A 19,467-nucleotide genomic window follows, 5' to 3' on the forward strand; every position below is an offset into this window, starting at 1 on the left:
TTCGTGCAACATAATTCTGGGTGCCATTTACAAACCATAAGTGCTAATGACTCCATTTCTTTTTGTGGTTGTAGGGGTTGTTGATTGGAGTACACTAAAACAAACCTGATCTCTCTAGGTCATTCAGAAGCCAAGTTATAAGCCCACAAAGGTGTAACTGGACTACTTCTTTAAAGTGACACGAGGCCCGGTGACCTATGGGACATGGGTTGACCCCCTATAGGAATGTGCGATCATCATGAAACGTTCAGATCACTTACAACTCAATAGATTCTACCTTCTTGTAACGTTTCAGCCTTATTGGACCTTGTTTTCACACAAATGAACCCAGAATGATGTGAAATTGTGCTTCGTGCAACATAATTCTGGGTGCCATTTAAAAACCATAAGTGCTAATGACTCCATTCCTTTTTGTGGTTGTAGGGGTTGTTGATTGGAGTACAATAAACCAAACCTGATCTCTCTAGGATATTCAGAAACCAAGTTATAAGCCCACAAATGTGTAACTGGACTACTTCTTTAAATTGACACCAGATCCGGTGACCTTTGGGACATGGTTTGACCCCTTATAGGAATGTGCGATCATCATGAAACATTCAGATCACTTACAACTCAATAGATTTTACCTTCTTGTAACGTTTCAGCCTGATTGGACCTTGTTTTCACACAAATGGACCCAGAATGATGTGAAATTGTGCTTCGTGCAACATAATTCTGGGTGCCATTTACAAACCATAAGTGCTAATGACTCCATTCCTTTTTGTGGTTGTAGGGGCTGTTGATTGGAGTACACTAAAACAAACCTGATCTCTCTAGGACATTCAGAAGCCAAGTTATAAGCCCACAAATGTGTAACTGGACAACTTCTTTAAAGTGACACCAGGCCTGGTGACCTTTGGGACATGGTTTTACCCCCTATAGGAATGTGCGATCATCATGAAACGTTCAGATCACTTACAACTCAATAGATTCTACATTCTTGTAACGGTACAGCCTGATTGGACCTAGTTTTCACACAAATGGACCCAGAATGATGTGAAATTGTGCTTCGTGCAACATAATTCTGGGTGCCATTTACAAACCATAAGTGCTAATGACTCCATTCCTTTTTGTGGTTGTAGGGGCTGTTGATTTGAGTACACTAAAACAAACCTGATATCTCTAGGACATTCAGAAGCCAAGTTATCACCCCAAAATGTGTAACTGGACTACTTCTTTAAAGTGACACCAGGCCCGGTGACCTTTGGGACATGGTTTGACCCCCTATAGGAATGTGCAATCGTCATGAAACGTTCAGATCACTTACAACTCAATAGATTCTACCTTCCTGTAACGTTTCAGCCTGATTGGACCTTGTTTTCACACAAATGAACCCAGAATGATGTGAAATTGTGCTTCGTGCAACATAATTCTGGGTGCCATTTAAAAACCATAAGTGCTAATGACTCCATTCCTTTTGTGTTTGTAGGGGCTGTTGATTGGAGTACATTAAAACAAACCTGATCTCTCTAGGACATTCAGAAGCCAAGTTATAAGCCCACAAAGGTGTAACTGGACTACTTCTTTAAAGTGACACTAGGCCCGGTGACCTTTGGGACATGGTTTGACCCCCTATAGGAATGTGCGATCATCATGAAACGTTCAGATCACTTACAACTCAATAGATTCTACCTTCTTGTAACGTTTCAGCCTGATTGGACCTTGTTTTCACACAAATGAACCCAGAATGATTTGAAATTGTGCTTTGTGCAACATAATTCTGGGTGCCATTTAAAAACCATAAGTGCTAATGACTCCATTCCTTTTTGTGGTTGTAGGGGCTGTTGATTGGAGTACACTAAAACAAGCCTGATCTCTCTAGGACATTCAGAAGCCAAGTTATAAGCCCACAAATGTGTAACTGGACTACCTCTTTAAATTGACACCAGATCCGGTGACCTTTGGGACATGGTTTGACCCCTTATAGGAATGTGCGATCATCATGAAACATTCAGATCACTTACAACTCAATAGATTCTACCTTCTTGTAACGTTTCAGCCTGATTGGACCTTGTTTTCACACAAATGGACCCAGAATGATGTGAAATTGTGCTTCGTGCAACATAATTCTGGGTGCCATTTACAAACCATAAGTGCTAATGACTCCATTCCTTTTTGTGGTTGTAGGGGTTGTTGATTGGAGTACACTAAAACAAACCTGATCTCTCTAGGTCATTCAGAAGCCAAGTTATAAGCCCACAAAGGTGTAACTGGACTACTTCTTTAAAGTGACACGAGGCCCGGTGACCTATGGGACATGGGTTGACCCCCTATAGGAATGTGCGATCATCATGAAACGTTCAGATCACTTACAACTCAATAGATTCTACCTTCTTGTAACGTTTCAGCCTTATTGGACCTTGTTTTCACACAAATGAACCCAGAATGATGTGAAATTGTGCTTCGTGCAACATAATTCTGGGTGCCATTTAAAAACCATAAGTGCTAATGACTCCATTCCTTTTTGTGGTTGTAGGGGTTGTTGATTGGAGTACAATAAAACAAACCTGATCTCTCTAGGATATTCAGAAGCCAAGTTATAAGCCCACAAATGTGTAACTGGACTACTTCTTTAAATTGACACCAGATCCGGTGACCTTTGGGACATGGTTTGACCCCTTATAGGAATGTGCGATCATCATGAAACATTCAGATCACTTACAACTCAATAGATTTTACCTTCTTGTAACGTTTCAGCCTGATTGGACCTTGTTTTCACACAAATGGACCCAGAATGATGTGAAATTGTGCTTCGTGCAACATAATTCTGGGTGCCATTTAAAAACCATAAGTGCTAATGACTCCATTCCTTTTTGTGGTTGTAGGGGCTGTTGATTGGAGTACACTAAAACAAACCTGATCTCTCTAGGACATTCAGAAGCCAAGTTATAAGCCCACAAATGTGTAACTGGACAACTTCTTTAAAGTGACACCAGGCCTGGTGACCTTTGGGACATGGTTTTACCCCCTATAGGAATGTGCGATCATCATGAAACGTTCAGATCACTTACAACTCAATAGATTCTACATTCTTGTAACGGTACAGCCTGATTGGACCTAGTTTTCACACAAATGGACCCAGAATGATGTGAAATTGTGCTTCGTGCAACATAATTCTGGGTGCCATTTACAAACCATGAGTGCTAATGACTCCATTCCTTTTTGTGGTTGTAGGGGCTGTTGATTTGAGTACACTAAAACAAACCTGATCTCTCTAGGACATTCAGAAGCCAAGTTATAAGCCCACAAATGTGTAACTGGACTACTTCTTTAAAGTGACACCAGGCCCGGTGACCTTTGGGACATGGTTTGACCCCCTATAGGAATGTGCAATCGTCATGAAACGTTCAGATCACTTACAACTCAATAGATTCTACCTTCCTGTAACGTTTCAGCCTGATTGGACCTTGTTTTCACACAAATGAACCCAGAATGATGTGAAATTGTGCTTCGTGCAACATAATTCTGGGTGCCATTTAAAAACCATAAGTGCTAATGACTCCATTCCTTTTATGTTTGTAGGGGCTGTTGATTGGAGTACATTGAAACAAACCTGATCTCTCTAGGACATTCAGAAGCCAAGTTATAAGCCCACAAAGGTGTAACTGGACTACTTCTTTAAATTGACACCAGATCCGGTGACCTAGGGGACATGGTTTGACCCCCTTAGGAAAGTGCTATCATCATGAAACGTTCAGATCACTTACAACTCAATAGATTCTACCTTCCTGTAACGTTTCAGCCTGATTGGACTTTGTTTTCACACAAATGAACCCAGAATGATGTGAAATTGTGCATCGTGCAACATAATTCTGGGTGCCATTTAAAAACCATAAGTGCTAATGACTCCATTCCTTTTTGGGGTAATAGGGGCTGTTAATTGGAGTACCCTAAAACAAACCTGACCTCTTTAGGATATTCAGAAGCCTAGTTATAAGCCCACAAAGGTGTAACTGGACTACTTCTTTAAAGTGACACCAGGCCCGGTGACCTTTGGGACATGGTTTGACCCCCTTAGGAATGTGCTATCATCATGAAACTTTCAGATCACTTACAACTCAAAATATTCTACCTTCATGTAACGTTTCAGCCTGATTGAACCTTGTTTTCACACAAATGGACCCAGAATGATGTGACATTGTGCTTTGTGCAACATAATTCTGGGTGCCATTTAAAAACCATAAGTGCTAATGACACCATTCCTTTTTGGGGTAATAGGGGCTGTTGATTGGAGTACCCTAAAACAAACCTGACCTCTCTGAAACATTCAGAAGCCAAGTTATAAGCCCCCAAATGTGTGTTTAGAACGCCGCCTTTAAGGAACAAGTGATCCGGTGACCTTTATGACCTAACTTGACCCCCTTAGGAATGTGCTATCATCATGAAACACAGGAATCATTTACAACTCAATAGATTCTACTTTTCTGTGATGTTTCAGCCTGATTGAAGCTTTTTTCTGAGAAATGGACCCAGAATGTTGTTAAATTGTGCTTTGTGCGACATAATTCTGGGTGCCATTTAAAAACCATAAGTGCTTATGACTCCATTCCTTTTTGGGGTTGCAGGGGCTGGTAATTGGAGTACTCTAAACAAACTTGACCTCTCTAGGACATTTAGAAGAAAAGTTATAAGCCCACAAAGGTGTAACAGGACTACTTCTTTAAAGTGACACCAGGTCGGTGACCTTTGGGACATGGTTTGACCCCCTTAGGAATGTACTACCATCATAAAACGTTCAGATCACCTACAACTCAATAGACTCTACCTTCCTGTAACGTTTCAGCCTGATTGGACCTTGTTTTCACACAAATGGACCCAGAATGATGTGAAATTGTGCTTCGTGCAACATAATTCTGGGTGCCATTTAAAAACCATAAGTGCTAATGACTCCATTCCTTTTTGGGGTAATAGGGGCTGTTGATTGGAGTACCCTCAAACAATCCTGACCTCTCTGAGACATTCAGAAGCCAAGTTATAAGCCCCCAAATGTGTGTTTCGAATACCGCCTTTAAGGAACAAGTGATCCGGTGACCTTTATGACCTGATTCGACGCCCTTAGGAATGTGTTATCATCATGAAACACATGAATCATTTACAACTCAATAGATTCTACTTTTCTGTGACGTTTCACTCTGATTGAAGCTTTTTTCTTAGAAATGAACCCAGAATGATGTGAAATTGTGCTTTGTGCGACATAATTCTGGGTGCAATTTAATAACCATAAGTGCTAATGACTCCATTCCTTTTTGGGGTTATAGGGGCTGTTAATTGGAGTATTCTAAAACAAACCTGACCTCTCTAGGGCATTCAGAAGAAAAGTTATAAGCCCACAAAGGTGAAACAGGACTACTTCTTTAAAGTGACACCAGGCCCGGTGACCTTTGGGACATGGTTTGACCCCCTTAGGAAAGTGCTATCATCATGAAACGTTCAGATCACTTACAACTCAATAGATTCTACCTTCCTGTAACGTTCAGCCTGATTGGACCTTGTTTTCACACAAATGAACCCAGAATGATGTGAAATTGTGCTTCGTGCAACATAATTCTGAGTGCCATTTAAAAACCATAAGTGCTAATGACTCCATTCCTTTTTGGGGTAATAGGGGCTGTTAATTGGAGTACCCTAAAACAAACTGACCTCTCTGAGACATTCAGAAGCCAAGTTATAAGCCCCCAAATGTGTGTTTGGAACCCTACCTTTAAGGAACAAGTGATCCGGTGACCTTTATGACCTGATTTGACACCCTTAGGAATGTGCTATCATCATGAAACACAGGAATCATTTACAACTCAACAGATTCTACTTTTCTGTGACGTTTCAGCCTGATTGAAGCTTTTTTCTGAGAAATGGACCCGGAATGATGTGAAATTGTGCTTTGTGCGACATAATTCTGGGTGCCATTTAATAACCATAAGTGCTAATGATTCCATTCCTTTTTGGGGTTATAGGGGCTGTTAATTGGAGTACTCTAAAACAAACCTGACCTCTCTAGAACATTCAGAAGAAAAGTTATAAGCCCACAAAGGTGTAACTGGACTACTTCTTTTAAGTGGCACCAGGCCCGGTGACCTTTGGGACATGGTTTGACCCCCTTAGGAATGTACTATCATCATAAAACGTTCAGATCACCTACAACTCAATAGATTCTACCGTCCTGTAGCGTTTCAGCCTGAGTGGACCTTTTTTTCACACAATGGACCCAGAATGATGTGAAAATGTGCTTCGTGCAACATAATTCTGGGTGCCATTTAAAAACCATTAGTGCTAATGACTCCATTCCTTTTTGGGGTAATAGGGGCTGTTGATTGGAGTACCCTAAAACAAACCTGACCTCTCTGAGACATACAGAAGCCAAGTTATAAGCCCCCAAATGTGTTTTTGGAATACCGCCTTTAAGGAACAATTGATCCGGTGACCTTTATGACCTGATTTGACGCCCTTACGAATGTGCTATCATCATGAAACAAAGGAATAATTTACAACTCAATAGATTCTACTTTTCTGTGACGTTTCAGGCTGATTGAAGCTTTTTTCTGAGAAATGGACCCGGAATGATGTGAAATTGTGCTTTGTGCGACATAATTCTGGGTGCCATTTAATAACCATAAGTGCTAATGACTCCATTCCTTTTTGGGGTTATAGGGGCTGTTAATTGTAGTACTCTAAAACAAACATGACCTCTCTAGGACATTCAGAAGCCAAGTTATATGCCCCCAAATGTGTGTTTAGAACGCCGCCTTTAAGGAACAAGTGTTCCGGTGACCTTTATGACGTGATTTGACGCCCTTAGGAATGTGCTATCATCATGAAACACAGGAATAATTTACATCTCAATAGATTCTACTTTTCTGTGACGTTTCAGCCTGATTGGACCTTGTTTTCACACAAATGAACCCAGAATGATGTGAAATTGTGCTTCGTGCAACATAATTCTGGGTGCCATTTAAAAACCATAAGTGCTAATGACTCCATTCCTTTTTGTGGTTGTAGGGGTTGTTGATTGGAGTACAATAAAACAAACCTGATCTCTCTAGGATATTCAGAAGCCAAGTTATAAGCCCACAAATGTGTAACTGGACTACTTCTTTAAATTGACACCAGATCCGGTGACCTTTGGGACATGGTTTGACCCCTTATAGGAATGTGCGATCATCATGAAACATTCAGATCACTTACAACTCAATAGATTTTACCTTCTTGTAACGTTTCAGCCTGATTGGACCTTGTTTTCACACAAATGGACCCAGAATGATGTGAAATTGTGCTTCGTGCAACATAATTCTGGGTGCCATTTACAAACCATAAGTGCTAATGACTCCATTCCTTTTTGTGGTTGTAGGGGCTGTTGATTGGAGTACACTAAAACAAACCTGATCTCTCTAGGAAATTCAGAAGCCAAGTTATAAGCCCACAAATGTGTAACTGGACTACTTCTTTAAATTGACACCAGATCCGGTGACCTTTGGGACATGGTTTGACCCCCTTAGGAATGTACTATCATCATAAAACGTTCAGATCACCTACAACTCAATAGATTCTACCTTCCTGTAGCGTTTCAGCCTGAGTGGACCTTTTTTTCACACAATGGACCCAGAATGATGTGAAATTGTGCTTCGTGCAACATAATTCTGGGTGCCATTTAAAAACCATTAGTGCTAATGACTCCATTCCTTTTTGGGGTAATAGGGGCTGTTGATTGGAGTACCCTAAAACAAACCTGACCTCTCTGAGACATACAGAAGCCAAGTTATAAGCCCCCAAATGTGTTTTTGGAATACCGCCTTTAAGGAACAATTGATCCGGTGACCTTTATGACCTGATTTGACGCCCTTACGAATGTGCTATCATCATGAAACAAAGGAATAATTTACAACTCAATAGATTCTACTTTTCTGTGACGTTTCAGGCTGATTGAAGCTTTTTTCTGAGAAATGGACCCGGAATGATGTGAAATTGTGCTTTGTGCGACATAATTCTGGGTGCCATTTAATAACCATAAGTGCTAATGACTCCATTCCTTTTTGGGGTTATAGGGGCTGTTAATTTTAGTACTCTAAAACAAACATGACCTCTCTAGGACATTCAGAAGCCAAGTTATAAGCCCCCAAATGTGTGTTTAGAACGCCGCCTTTAAGGAACAAGTGTTCCGGTGACCTTTATGACGTGATTTGACGCCCTTAGGAATGTGCTATCATCATGAAACACAGGAATAATTTACATCTCAATAGATTCTACTTTTCTGTGACGTTTCAGCCTGATTGGACCTTGTTTTCACATAAATGAACCCAGAATGATGTGAAATTGTGCTTCCTGCAACATAATTCTGGGTGCCATTTAAAAACCATAAGTGCTAATGACTCCTTTCCTTTGTGTGGTTGTAGGGGCTGTTGATTGGAGTATACTAAAAAAAACCTGATCTCTCTAGGACATTCAGAAGCCAAGTTATTTGCCCAAAAATGTGTAACTGGACTACTTCTTTAAATTGACACCAGATCCGGTGACCTTTGGGACATGGTTTGACCCCCTTAGGAAAGTGCTATCATCATGAAACGTTCAGATCACTTACAACTCAGTAGATTCTACCTTCCTGTAACGTTTGAGCCTGATTGGACCTTGTTTTCACACAAATGGACCCAGAATGATGTGAAATTGTGCTTTGTGCAACATAATTCTGGGTGCCATTTACAAACCATAAGTGCTAATAACTCCATTCCTTTTTGTGGTTGTAGGGGCTGTTGATTGGAGTACACTAAAACAAACCTGATCTCTCTAGGACATTCAGAAGCCAAGTTATAAGCCCACAAATGTGTAACTGGACTACTTCTATAAAGTGACACCAGGCCCGGTGACCTTTGGGACATGGTTTTACCCCCTATAGGAATGTGCGATCATCATGAAACGTTCAGATCACTTACAACTCAAAAGCTTTTACCTTCTTGTAACGTTTCAGCCTGATTGCACCTTGTTTTCATACAAATGGACCCAGAATGATGTGAAATTGTGCTTCGTGCAACATAATTCTGGGTGCCATTTACAAACCATAAGTGCTAATGACTCCATTCCTTTTTGGGGTAATGGGGGCTGTTAATTGGAGTACTCTAAAACAAACCTTACCTCTTTAGGATATTCGGAAGCCTAGTTATAAGCCCACAAAGGTGTAACTGGACTACTTCTTTAAATTGACACCAGGCCCGGTGACCTTTGGGACATGGTTTGACCCCCTATAGGAATGTGCGATCATCATGAAACGTTCAGATCACTTACAACTCAATAGATTCTACCTTCCTGTAACGTTTCAGCCTGATTGGACCTTGTTTTCACACAAATGAACCCAGAATGATGTGAAATTGTGCTTCGTGCAACATAATTCTGGGTGCCATTTAAAAACCATAAGTGCTAATGACTCCATTCCTTTTTGTGGTTGTACGGGCTGTTGATTGGAGTACACTAAAACAAACCTGATCTCTTTAGGACATTCAGAAGCCAAGTTATAAGCCCACAAATGTGTAACTGGACTACTTCTTTAAATTGACACCAGATCCGGTGACCTCTGGGACATGGTTTGACCCCCTTAGGAAAGTGCTATCGTCATGAAACGTTCAGATCACTTACAACTCAATATATTCTACCTTCCTGTAACGTTTCAGCCTGATTGGACCTTGTTTTCACACAAATGAACCCAGAATGATGTGAAATTGTGCTTCGTGCAACATAATTCTGGGTGCCATTTAAAAACCATAAGTGCTACTGACTCCATTCCTTTTTGGGGTAATGGGGGCTGTTAATTGGAGTACTCTAAAACAAACCTGACCTCTCTAGGATATTCAGAAGCCAAGTTATAAGCCCACAAATGTGTAACTGGACTACTTCTTTAAAGTGACACCAGGCCCGGTGACTTTTGGGACATGGTTTGACCCCCTATAGGAATGTGTGATCATCATGAAACGTTCAGATCACTTACAACTCAATAGATTCTACCTTCTTGTAACGTTTCAGCCTGATTGGACCTTGTTTTCACACAAATGGACCCAGAATGATGTGAAATTGTGCTTCGTGCAACATAATTCTGGGTGCCATTTACAAACCATAAGTGCTAATGACTCCATTCCTTTTTGTGGTTGTAGGGGCTGTTGATTGGAGTACACTAAAACAAACCTGATCTCTCTAGGCCATTCAGAAGCCAAGTTATAAGCCCACAAATGTGTAACTGGACTAATTCTTTAAATTGACACCAGATCCGGTGACCTTTGGGACATGGTTTGACCCCCTTAGGAAAGTGCTATCATCATGAAACGTTCAGATCACTTACAACTCAGTAGATTCTACCTTCCTGTAACGTTTGAGCCTGATTGGACCTTGTTTTCACACAAATGGACCCAGAATGATGTGAAATTGTGCTTTGTGCAACATAATTCTGGGTGCCATTTACAAACCATAAGTGCTAATAACTCCATTCCTTTTTGTGGTTGTAGGGGCTGTTGATTGGAGTACACTAAAACAAACCTGATCTCTCTAGGACATTCAGAAGCCAAGTTATAAGCCCACAAATGTGTAACTGGACTACTTCTATAAAGTGACACCAGGCCCGGTGACCTTTGGGACATGGTTTTACCCCCTATAGGAATGTGCGATCATCATGAAACGTTCAGATCACTTACAACTCAAAAGCTTTTACCTTCTTGTAACGTTTCAGCCTGATTGCACCTTGTTTTCATACAAATGGACCCAGAATGATGTGAAATTGTGCTTCGTGCAACATAATTCTGGGTGCCATTTACAAACCATAAGTGCTAATGATTCCATTCCTTTTTGGGGTAATGGGGGCTGTTAATTGGAGTACTCTAAAACAAACCTTACCTCTTTAGGATATTCGGAAGCCTAGTTATAAGCCCACAAAGGTGTAACTGGACTACTTCTTTAAATTGACACCAGGCCCGGTGACCTTTGGGACATGGTTTGACCCCCTATAGGAATGTGCGATCATCATGAAACGTTCAGATCACTTACAACTCAATAGATTCTACCTTCCTGTAACGTTTCAGCCTGATTGGACCTTGTTTTCACACAAATGAACCCAGAATGATGTGAAATTGTGCTTCGTGCAACATAATTCTGGGTGCCATTTAAAAACCATAAGTGCTAATGACTCCATTCCTTTTTGTGGTTGTACGGGCCTTTGATTGGAGTACACTAAAACAAACCTGATCTCTTTAGGACATTCAGAAGCCAAGTTATAAGCACACAAATGTGTAACTGGACTACTTCTTTAAATTGACACCAGATCCGGTGACCTCTGGGACATGGTTTGACCCCCTTAGGAAAGTGCTATCGTCATGAAACGTTCAGATCACTTACAACTCAATATATTCTACCTTCCTGTAACGTTTCAGCCTGATTGGACCTTGTTTTCACACAAATGAACCCAGAATGATGTGAAATTGTGCTTCGTGCAACATAATTCTGGGTGCCATTTAAAAACCATAAGTGCTACTGACTCCATTCCTTTTTGGGGTAATGGGGGCTGTTAATTGGAGTACTCTAAAACAAACCTGACCTCTCTAGGATATTCAGAAGCCAAGTTATAAGCCCACAAATGTGTAACTGGACTACTTCTTTAAAGTGACACCAGGCCCGGTGACTTTTGGGACATGGTTTGACCCCCTATAGGAATGTGTGATCATCATGAAACGTTCAGATCACTTACAACTCAATAGATTCTACCTTCTTGTAACGTTTCAGCCTGATTGGACCTTGTTTTCACACAAATGGACCCAGAATGATGTGAAATTGTGCTTCGTGCAACATAATTCTGGGTGCCATTTACAAACCATAAGTGCTAATGACTCCATTCCTTTTTGTGGTTGTAGGGGCTGTTGATTGGAGTACACTAAAACAAACCTGATCTCTCTAGGCCATTCAGAAGCCAAGTTATAAGCCCACAAATGTGTAACTGGACTAATTCTTTAAATTGACACCAGATCCGGTGACCTTTGGGACATGGTTTGACCCCCTTAGGAAAGTGCTATCATCATGAAACGTTCAGATCACTTACAACTCAATAGATTCTACCTTCCTGTAACGTTTCAGCCTGACTGGACCTTCTTTTCACACAAATGGACACAAAATGATGTGAAATTGTGCTTCGTGCAACATAATTCTGGGTGCCATTTAAAAACCATAAGTGCTAATGACTCCATTCCTTTTTGTGGTTGTAGGGGCTGTTGATTGGAGTACACTAAAACAAACCTGATCTCTCTAGGACATTCAGAAGCCAAGGTATAAGCCCACAAATGTGTAACTGGACTACTTCTTTAAATTGACACCAGATCTGGTGACGTTTGGGACATGGTTTGACCACCTTAGGAAAGTGCTATCATCATGAAACGTTCAGATCACTTACAACTCAATAGATTCTACCTTCCTGTAACGTTTCAGCCTGATTGGACCTTGTTTTCACACAAATGAACCCAGAATGATGTGAAATTGTGCTTCGTGCAACATAATTCTGGGTGCCATTTAAAAACCATAAGTGCTTATGACTCCATTCCTTTTTGGGGTAATGGGGGCTGTTAATTGGAGTACTCTAAAACAAACCTGACCTCTCTAGGATATTCAGAAGCCAAGTTATAAGCCCACAAATGTGTAACTGGACTACTTTAAAGTGACACCAGGCCCGGTGACCTTTGGGACATGGTTTGACCCCCTATAGGAATGTGTGATCATCATGAAACGTTCAGATCACTTACAACTCAATAGATTCTACCTTCTTGTAACGTTTCAGCCTGATTGGACCTTGTTTTCACACAAATGGACCCAGAATGATGTGAAATTGTGCTTAGTGCAACATAATTCTGGGTGCCATTTACAAACCATAAGTGCTAATGACTCCATTCCTTTTTGTGGTTGTAGGGGCTGTTGACTGGAGTACACTAAAACAAACCTGATCCCTCTAGGACATTCAGAAGCCAAGTTATATGCCCACAAATGTGTAACTGGACTACTTCTTTAAAGTGACAGCAGGCCCTGTGACCTTTGGGACATGGTTTTACCCCCTATAGGAATGTGCGATCATCATGAAACGTTCAGATCACTTACAACTCAATAGATTCTATCTTCTTGTAACGTTTCAGCCTGATTGGACCTTGTTTTCACACAAATGGACCCAGAATGATGTGAAATTGTGCTTCGTGCAACATAATTCGGGGTGCCATTTACAAACCATAAGTGCTAATGACTCCATTCCTTTTTGTGGTTGTAGGGGCTGTTGATTGGAGTACACTAAAACAAACCTGACCTATCTAGGACATTCAGAAGCCAAGTTATAAGCCCACAAATGTGTAACTGGACTACTTCTTTAAAGTGACACCAGGCCCGGTGACCTTTGGGACATGGTTTGACCCCCTATAGGAATGTGCCATCATCATGAAATGTTCAGATCACTTACAACTCAATAGATTCTACCTTCTTGTAATGTTTCAGCCTGATTGGACCTTGTTTTCACACAAATGGACCCAGAATGATGTGAAATTGTGCTTCGTGCAACATAATTCTGGGTGCCATTTACAAACCATAAGTGCTAATGACTCCATTCCTTTTTGTGGTTGTAGGGGCTGTTGATTGGAGTATACTAAAACAAACCTGATCTCTCTAGGCCATTCAGAAGCCAAGTTATAAGCCCACAAATGTGTAACTGGACTACTTCTTTAAATTGACACCAGATCCGGTGACCTTTGGGACATGGTTTGACCCCCTTAGGAAATTGCTATCATCATGAAACGTTCAGATCACTTAAAACTCAATAGATTCTACCTTCCTGTAACGTTTCAGCCTGATTGGACCTTGTTTTCACACAAATGGACCCAGAATGATGTGAAATTGTGCTTCGTGCAACATAATTCGGGGTGCCATTTACAAACCATAAGCGCTAATGACTCCATTCCTTTTTGTGGTTGTAGGGGCTGTTGATTGGAGTACACTAAAACAAACCTGACCTCTCTAGAACATTCAGAAGCCAAGTTATAAGGCCACAAATGTGTAACTGGACTACTTCTTTAAAGTGAAACAAGGCCCGGTGACCTTTGGGACATGGTTTGACCCCCTATAGGAAAGTGCTATCATCATGAAACGTTCAGATCACTTACAACTCAATAGATTCTACCTTCTTGTAACGTTTCAGCCTGATTGGACCTTGTTTTCACACAAATGAACCCAGAATGATGTGAAATTGTGCTTCGTGCAACATAATTCTGCGTGCCATTTAAAAACCATAAGTGCTAATGACTCCATTCCTTTTTGTGGTTGTAGGGGCTGTTAATTGGAGTACACTAAAACAAACCTGATCTCTCTAGGACATTCAGAAGCCAAGTTATAAGCCCACAAATGTGTAACTGGACTACTTCTTTAAATTGACACCGGATACGGTGACCTTTGGGACATGGTTTGACCCCCTTAGGAAAGTGCTATCATCATGAAACGTTCAGATCACTTACAACTCAATATATTCTACCTTCCTGTAACGTTTCAGCCTGATTGGACCTTGTTTTCACACAAATGAACCCAGAATGATGTGAAATTGTGCTTCGTGCAACATAATTCTGGGTGCCATTTAAAAACCATAAGTGCTAATGACTCCATTCCTTTTTGTGGTTGTAGGGGCTGTTGACTGGAGTACACTAAAACAAACCTGACCTCTCTAGGACATTCAGAAGCCAAGTTATAAGCCCACAAAGTTGTAACAGGACTATTTCTTTAAAGTGACACCAGGCCCGGTGACCTTTGGGACATGGTTTGACCCCCTTAGGAAAGTGCTATCATCATGAAACGTTCAGATCACTTACAACTCAATAGATTCTACCTTCCTGTAACGTTTCAGCCTAATTGGACCTTGTTTTCACAAAAATGGACCCAGAATGATGTGAAATTGTGCTTCGCGCAACATAATTCTGGGTGCCATTTACAAACCATAAGTGCTAATCACTCCATTCCTTTTTGTGGTTGTAGGGGCTGTTGATTGGAGTACACTAAAACAAACCTGATCTCTCTAGGACATTCAGAAGCCAAGTTATAAGCCCACAAATGTGTAACTGGACTACTTCTTTAAATTGACACCAGATCCGGTGACCTTTGGGACATGGTTTGACCCCCTTAGGAAAGTGCTATCATCATGAAACGTTCAGATCACTTACAACTCAATAGATTCTACCTTCCTGTAACTTTTCAGCCTGATTGGACCTTCTTTTCACACAAAACGATGCAGAATGATGTGAAATTGTGCTTCGTGCAACATAATTCTGGGTGCCATTTAAAAACCATAAGTGCTAATGACTCCATTCCTTTTTGTGGTTGTAGGGGCTGTTGATTGGAGTACACTAAAACAAACCTGATCTCTCTAGGACATTCAGAAGCCAAGGTATAAGCCCACAAATGTGTAACTGGACTACTTCTTTAAATTGACACCAGATCCGGTGACGTTTGGGACATGGTTTGACCCCCTTAGGAAAGTGCTATCATCATGAAACGTTCAGATCACTTACAACTCAATAGATTCTACCTTCCTGTAACGTTTCAGCCTGATTGGACCTTGTTTTCACACAAATGAACCCAGAATGATGTGAAATTGTGCTTCGTGCAACATAATTCTGGGTGCCATTTAAAAACCATAAGTGCTAATGACTCCATTTCTTTTTGGGGTAATGGGGGCTGTTAATTGGAGTACTCTAAAACAAACCTGACCTCTCTAGGATATTCAGAAGCCAAGTTATAAGCCCACAAATGTGTAACTGGACTACTTCTTTAAAGTGACACTAGGCGGGGTGACCTTTGGGACATGGTTTGACCCCCTATAGGAATGTGTGATCATCATGAAACATTCAGATCGCTTACAACTCAATAGATTCTACCTTCTTGTAACGTTTCAGCCTGATTGGACCTTGTTTTCACACAAATGGACCGAGAATGATGTGAAATTGTGCTTCGTGCAACATAATTCTGGATGCCATTTACAAACCATAAGTGCTAATGACTCCATTCCTTTTTGTGGTTGTAGAGGCTGTTGATTGGAGTACACTAAAACAAACCTGATCTCTCTAGGACATTCAGAAGCCAAGTTATAAGCCCACAAATGTGTAACTGGACTACTTCTTTAGATTGACACCAGATCCGGTGACCTTTGGGACATGGTTTGACCCCCTTAGGAAAGTGCTATCATCATGAAACGTTCAGATCACTTACAACTCAATAGATTCTACCTTCCTGTAACGTTTCAGCCTGATTGGACCTTGTTTTCACACAAATGGACCCAGAATGATGTGAAATTGTGCTTCGTGCAACATAATTCGGGGTGCCATTTACAAACCATAAGCGCTAATGACTCCATTCCTTTTTGTGGTTGTAGGGGCTGTTGATTGGAGTACACTAAAACAAACCTGACCTCTCTAGAACATTCAGAAGCCAAGTTATAAGGCCACAAATGTGTAACTGGACTACTTCTTTAAAGTGAAACAAGGCCCGGTGACCTTTGGGACATGGTTTGACCCCCTATAGGAAAGTGCTATCATCATGAAACGTTCAGATCACTTACAACTCAATAGATTCTACCTTCTTGTAACGTTTCAGCCTGATTGGACCTTGTTTTCACACAAATGAACCCAGAATGATGTGAAATTGTGCTTCGTGCAACATAATTCTGCGTGCCATTTAAAAACCATAAGTGCTAATGACTCCATTCCTTTTTGTGGTTGTAGGGGCTGTTAATTGGAGTACACTAAAACAAACCTGATCTCTCTAGGACATTCAGAAGCCAAGTTATAAGCCCACAAATGTGTAACTGGACTACTTCTTTAAATTGACACCGGATACGGTGACCTTTGGGACATGGTTTGACCCCCATAGGAAAGTGCTATCATCATGAAACGTTCAGATCACTTACAACTCAATATATTCTACCTTCCTGTAACGTTTCAGCCTGATTGGACCTTGTTTTCACACAAATGAACCCAGAATGATGTGAAATTGTGCTTCGTGCAACATAATTCTGGGTGCCATTTAAAAACCATAAGTGCTAATGACTCCATTCCTTTTTGTGGTTGTAGGGGCTGTTGACTGGAGTACACTAAAACAAACCTGACCTCTCTAGGACATTCAGAAGCCAAGTTATAAGCCCACAAAGTTGTAACAGGACTATTTCTTTAAAGTGACACCAGGCCCGGTGACCTTTGGGACATGGTTTGACCCCCTTAGGAAAGTGCTATCATCATGAAACGTTCAGATCACTTACAACTCAATAGATTCTACCTTCCTGTAACGTTTCAGCCTGATTGGACCTTGTTTTCACAAAAATGGACCCAGAATGATGTGAAATTGTGCTTCGCGCAACATAATTCTGGGTGCCATTTACAAACCATAAGTGCTAATCACTCCATTCCTTTTTGTGGTTGTAGGGGCTGTTGATTGGAGTACACTAAAACAAACCTGATCTCTCTAGGACATTCAGAAGCCAAGTTATAAGCCCACAAATGTGTAACTGGACTACTTCTTTAAATTGACACCAGATCCGGTGACCTTTGGGACATGGTTTGACCCCCTTAGAAAGTGCTATCATCATGAAACGTTCAGATCACTTACAACTCAATAGATTCTACCTTCCTGTAACTTTTCAGCCTGATTGGACCTTCTTTTCACACAAAACGATGCAGAATGATGTGAAATTGTGCTTCGTGCAACATAATTCTGGGTGCCATTTAAAAACCATAAGTGCTAATGACTCCATTCCTTTTTGTGGTTGTAGGGGCTGTTGATTGGAGTACACTAAAACAAACCTGATCTCTCTAGGACATTCAGAAGCCAAGGTATAAGCCCACAAATGTGTAACTGGACTACTTCTTTAAATTGACACCAGATCCGGTGACGTTTGGGACATGGTTTGACCCCCTTAGGAAAGTGCTATCATCATGAAACGTTCAGATCACTTACAACTCAATAGATTCTACCTTCTTGTAACGTTTCAGCCTGATTGGACCTTGTTTTCACACAAATGGACCCAGAATGATGTGAAATTGTGCTTAGTGCAACATAATTCTGGGTGCCATTTACAAACCATAAGTGCTAATGACTCCATTCCTTTTTGTGGTTGTAGGGGCTGTTGACTGGAGTACACTAAAACAAACCTGATCCCTCTAGGACATTCAGAAGCCAAGTTATATGCCCACAAATGTGTAACTGGACTACTTCTTTAAAGTGACAGCAGGCCCTGTGACCTTTGGGACATGGTTTTACCCCCTATAGGAATGTGCGATCATCATGAAACGTTCAGATCACTTACAACTCAATAGATTCTATCTTCTTGTAACGTTTCAGCCTGATTGGACCTTGTTTTCACACAAATGGACCCAGAATGATGTGAAATTGTGCTTCGTGCAACATAATTCGGGGTGCCATTTACAAACCATAAGTGCTAATGACTCCATTCCTTTTTGTGGTTGTAGGGGCTGTTGATTGGAGTACACTAAAACAAACCTGACCTATCTAGGACATTCAGAAGCCAAGTTTTAAGCCCACAAATGTGTAACTGGACTACTTCTTTAAAGTGACACCAGGCCCGGTGACCTTTGGGACATGGTTTGACCCCCTATAGGAATGTGCCATCATCATGAAATGTTCAGATCACTTACAACTCAATAGATTCTACCTTCTTGTAATGTTTCAGCCTGATTGGACCTTGTTTTCACACAAATGGACCCAGAATGATGTGAAATTGTGCTTCGTGCAACATAATTCTGGGTGCCATTTACAAACCATAAGTGCTAATGACTCCATTCCTTTTTGTGGTTGTAGGGGCTGTTGATTGGAGTATACTAAAACAAACCTGATCTCTCTAGGCCATTCAGAAGCCAAGTTATAAGCCCACAAATGTGTAACTGGACAACTTCTTTAAATTGACACCAGATCCGGTGACCTTTGGGACATGGTTTGACCCCCTTAGGAAATTGCTATCATCATGAAACGTTCAGATCACTTAAAACTCAATAGATTCTACCTTCCTGTAACGTTTCAGCCTGATTGGACCTTGTTTTCACACAAATGGACCCAGAATGATGTGAAATTGTGCTTCGTGCAACATAATTCGGGGTGCCATTTACAAACCATAAGCGCTAATGACTCCATTCCTTTTTTTGGTTGTAGGGGCTGTTGATTGGAGTACACTAAAACAAACCTGACCTCTCTAGAACATTCAGAAGCCAAGTTATAAGGCCACAAATGTGTAACTGGACTACTTCTTTAAAGTGAAACAAGGCCCGGTGACCTTTGGGACATGGTTTGACCCCCTATAGGAAAGTGCTATCATCATGAAACGTTCAGATCACTTACAACTCAATAGATTCTACCTTCTTGTAACGTTTCAGCCTGATTGGACCTTCTTTTCACACA

The sequence above is a fragment of the Nothobranchius furzeri genome, chromosome 10 (assembly GCF_043380555.1).
Source record: "Nothobranchius furzeri strain GRZ-AD chromosome 10, NfurGRZ-RIMD1, whole genome shotgun sequence".
Classification (NCBI taxonomy): Eukaryota; Metazoa; Chordata; class Actinopteri; order Cyprinodontiformes; family Nothobranchiidae; genus Nothobranchius; species Nothobranchius furzeri.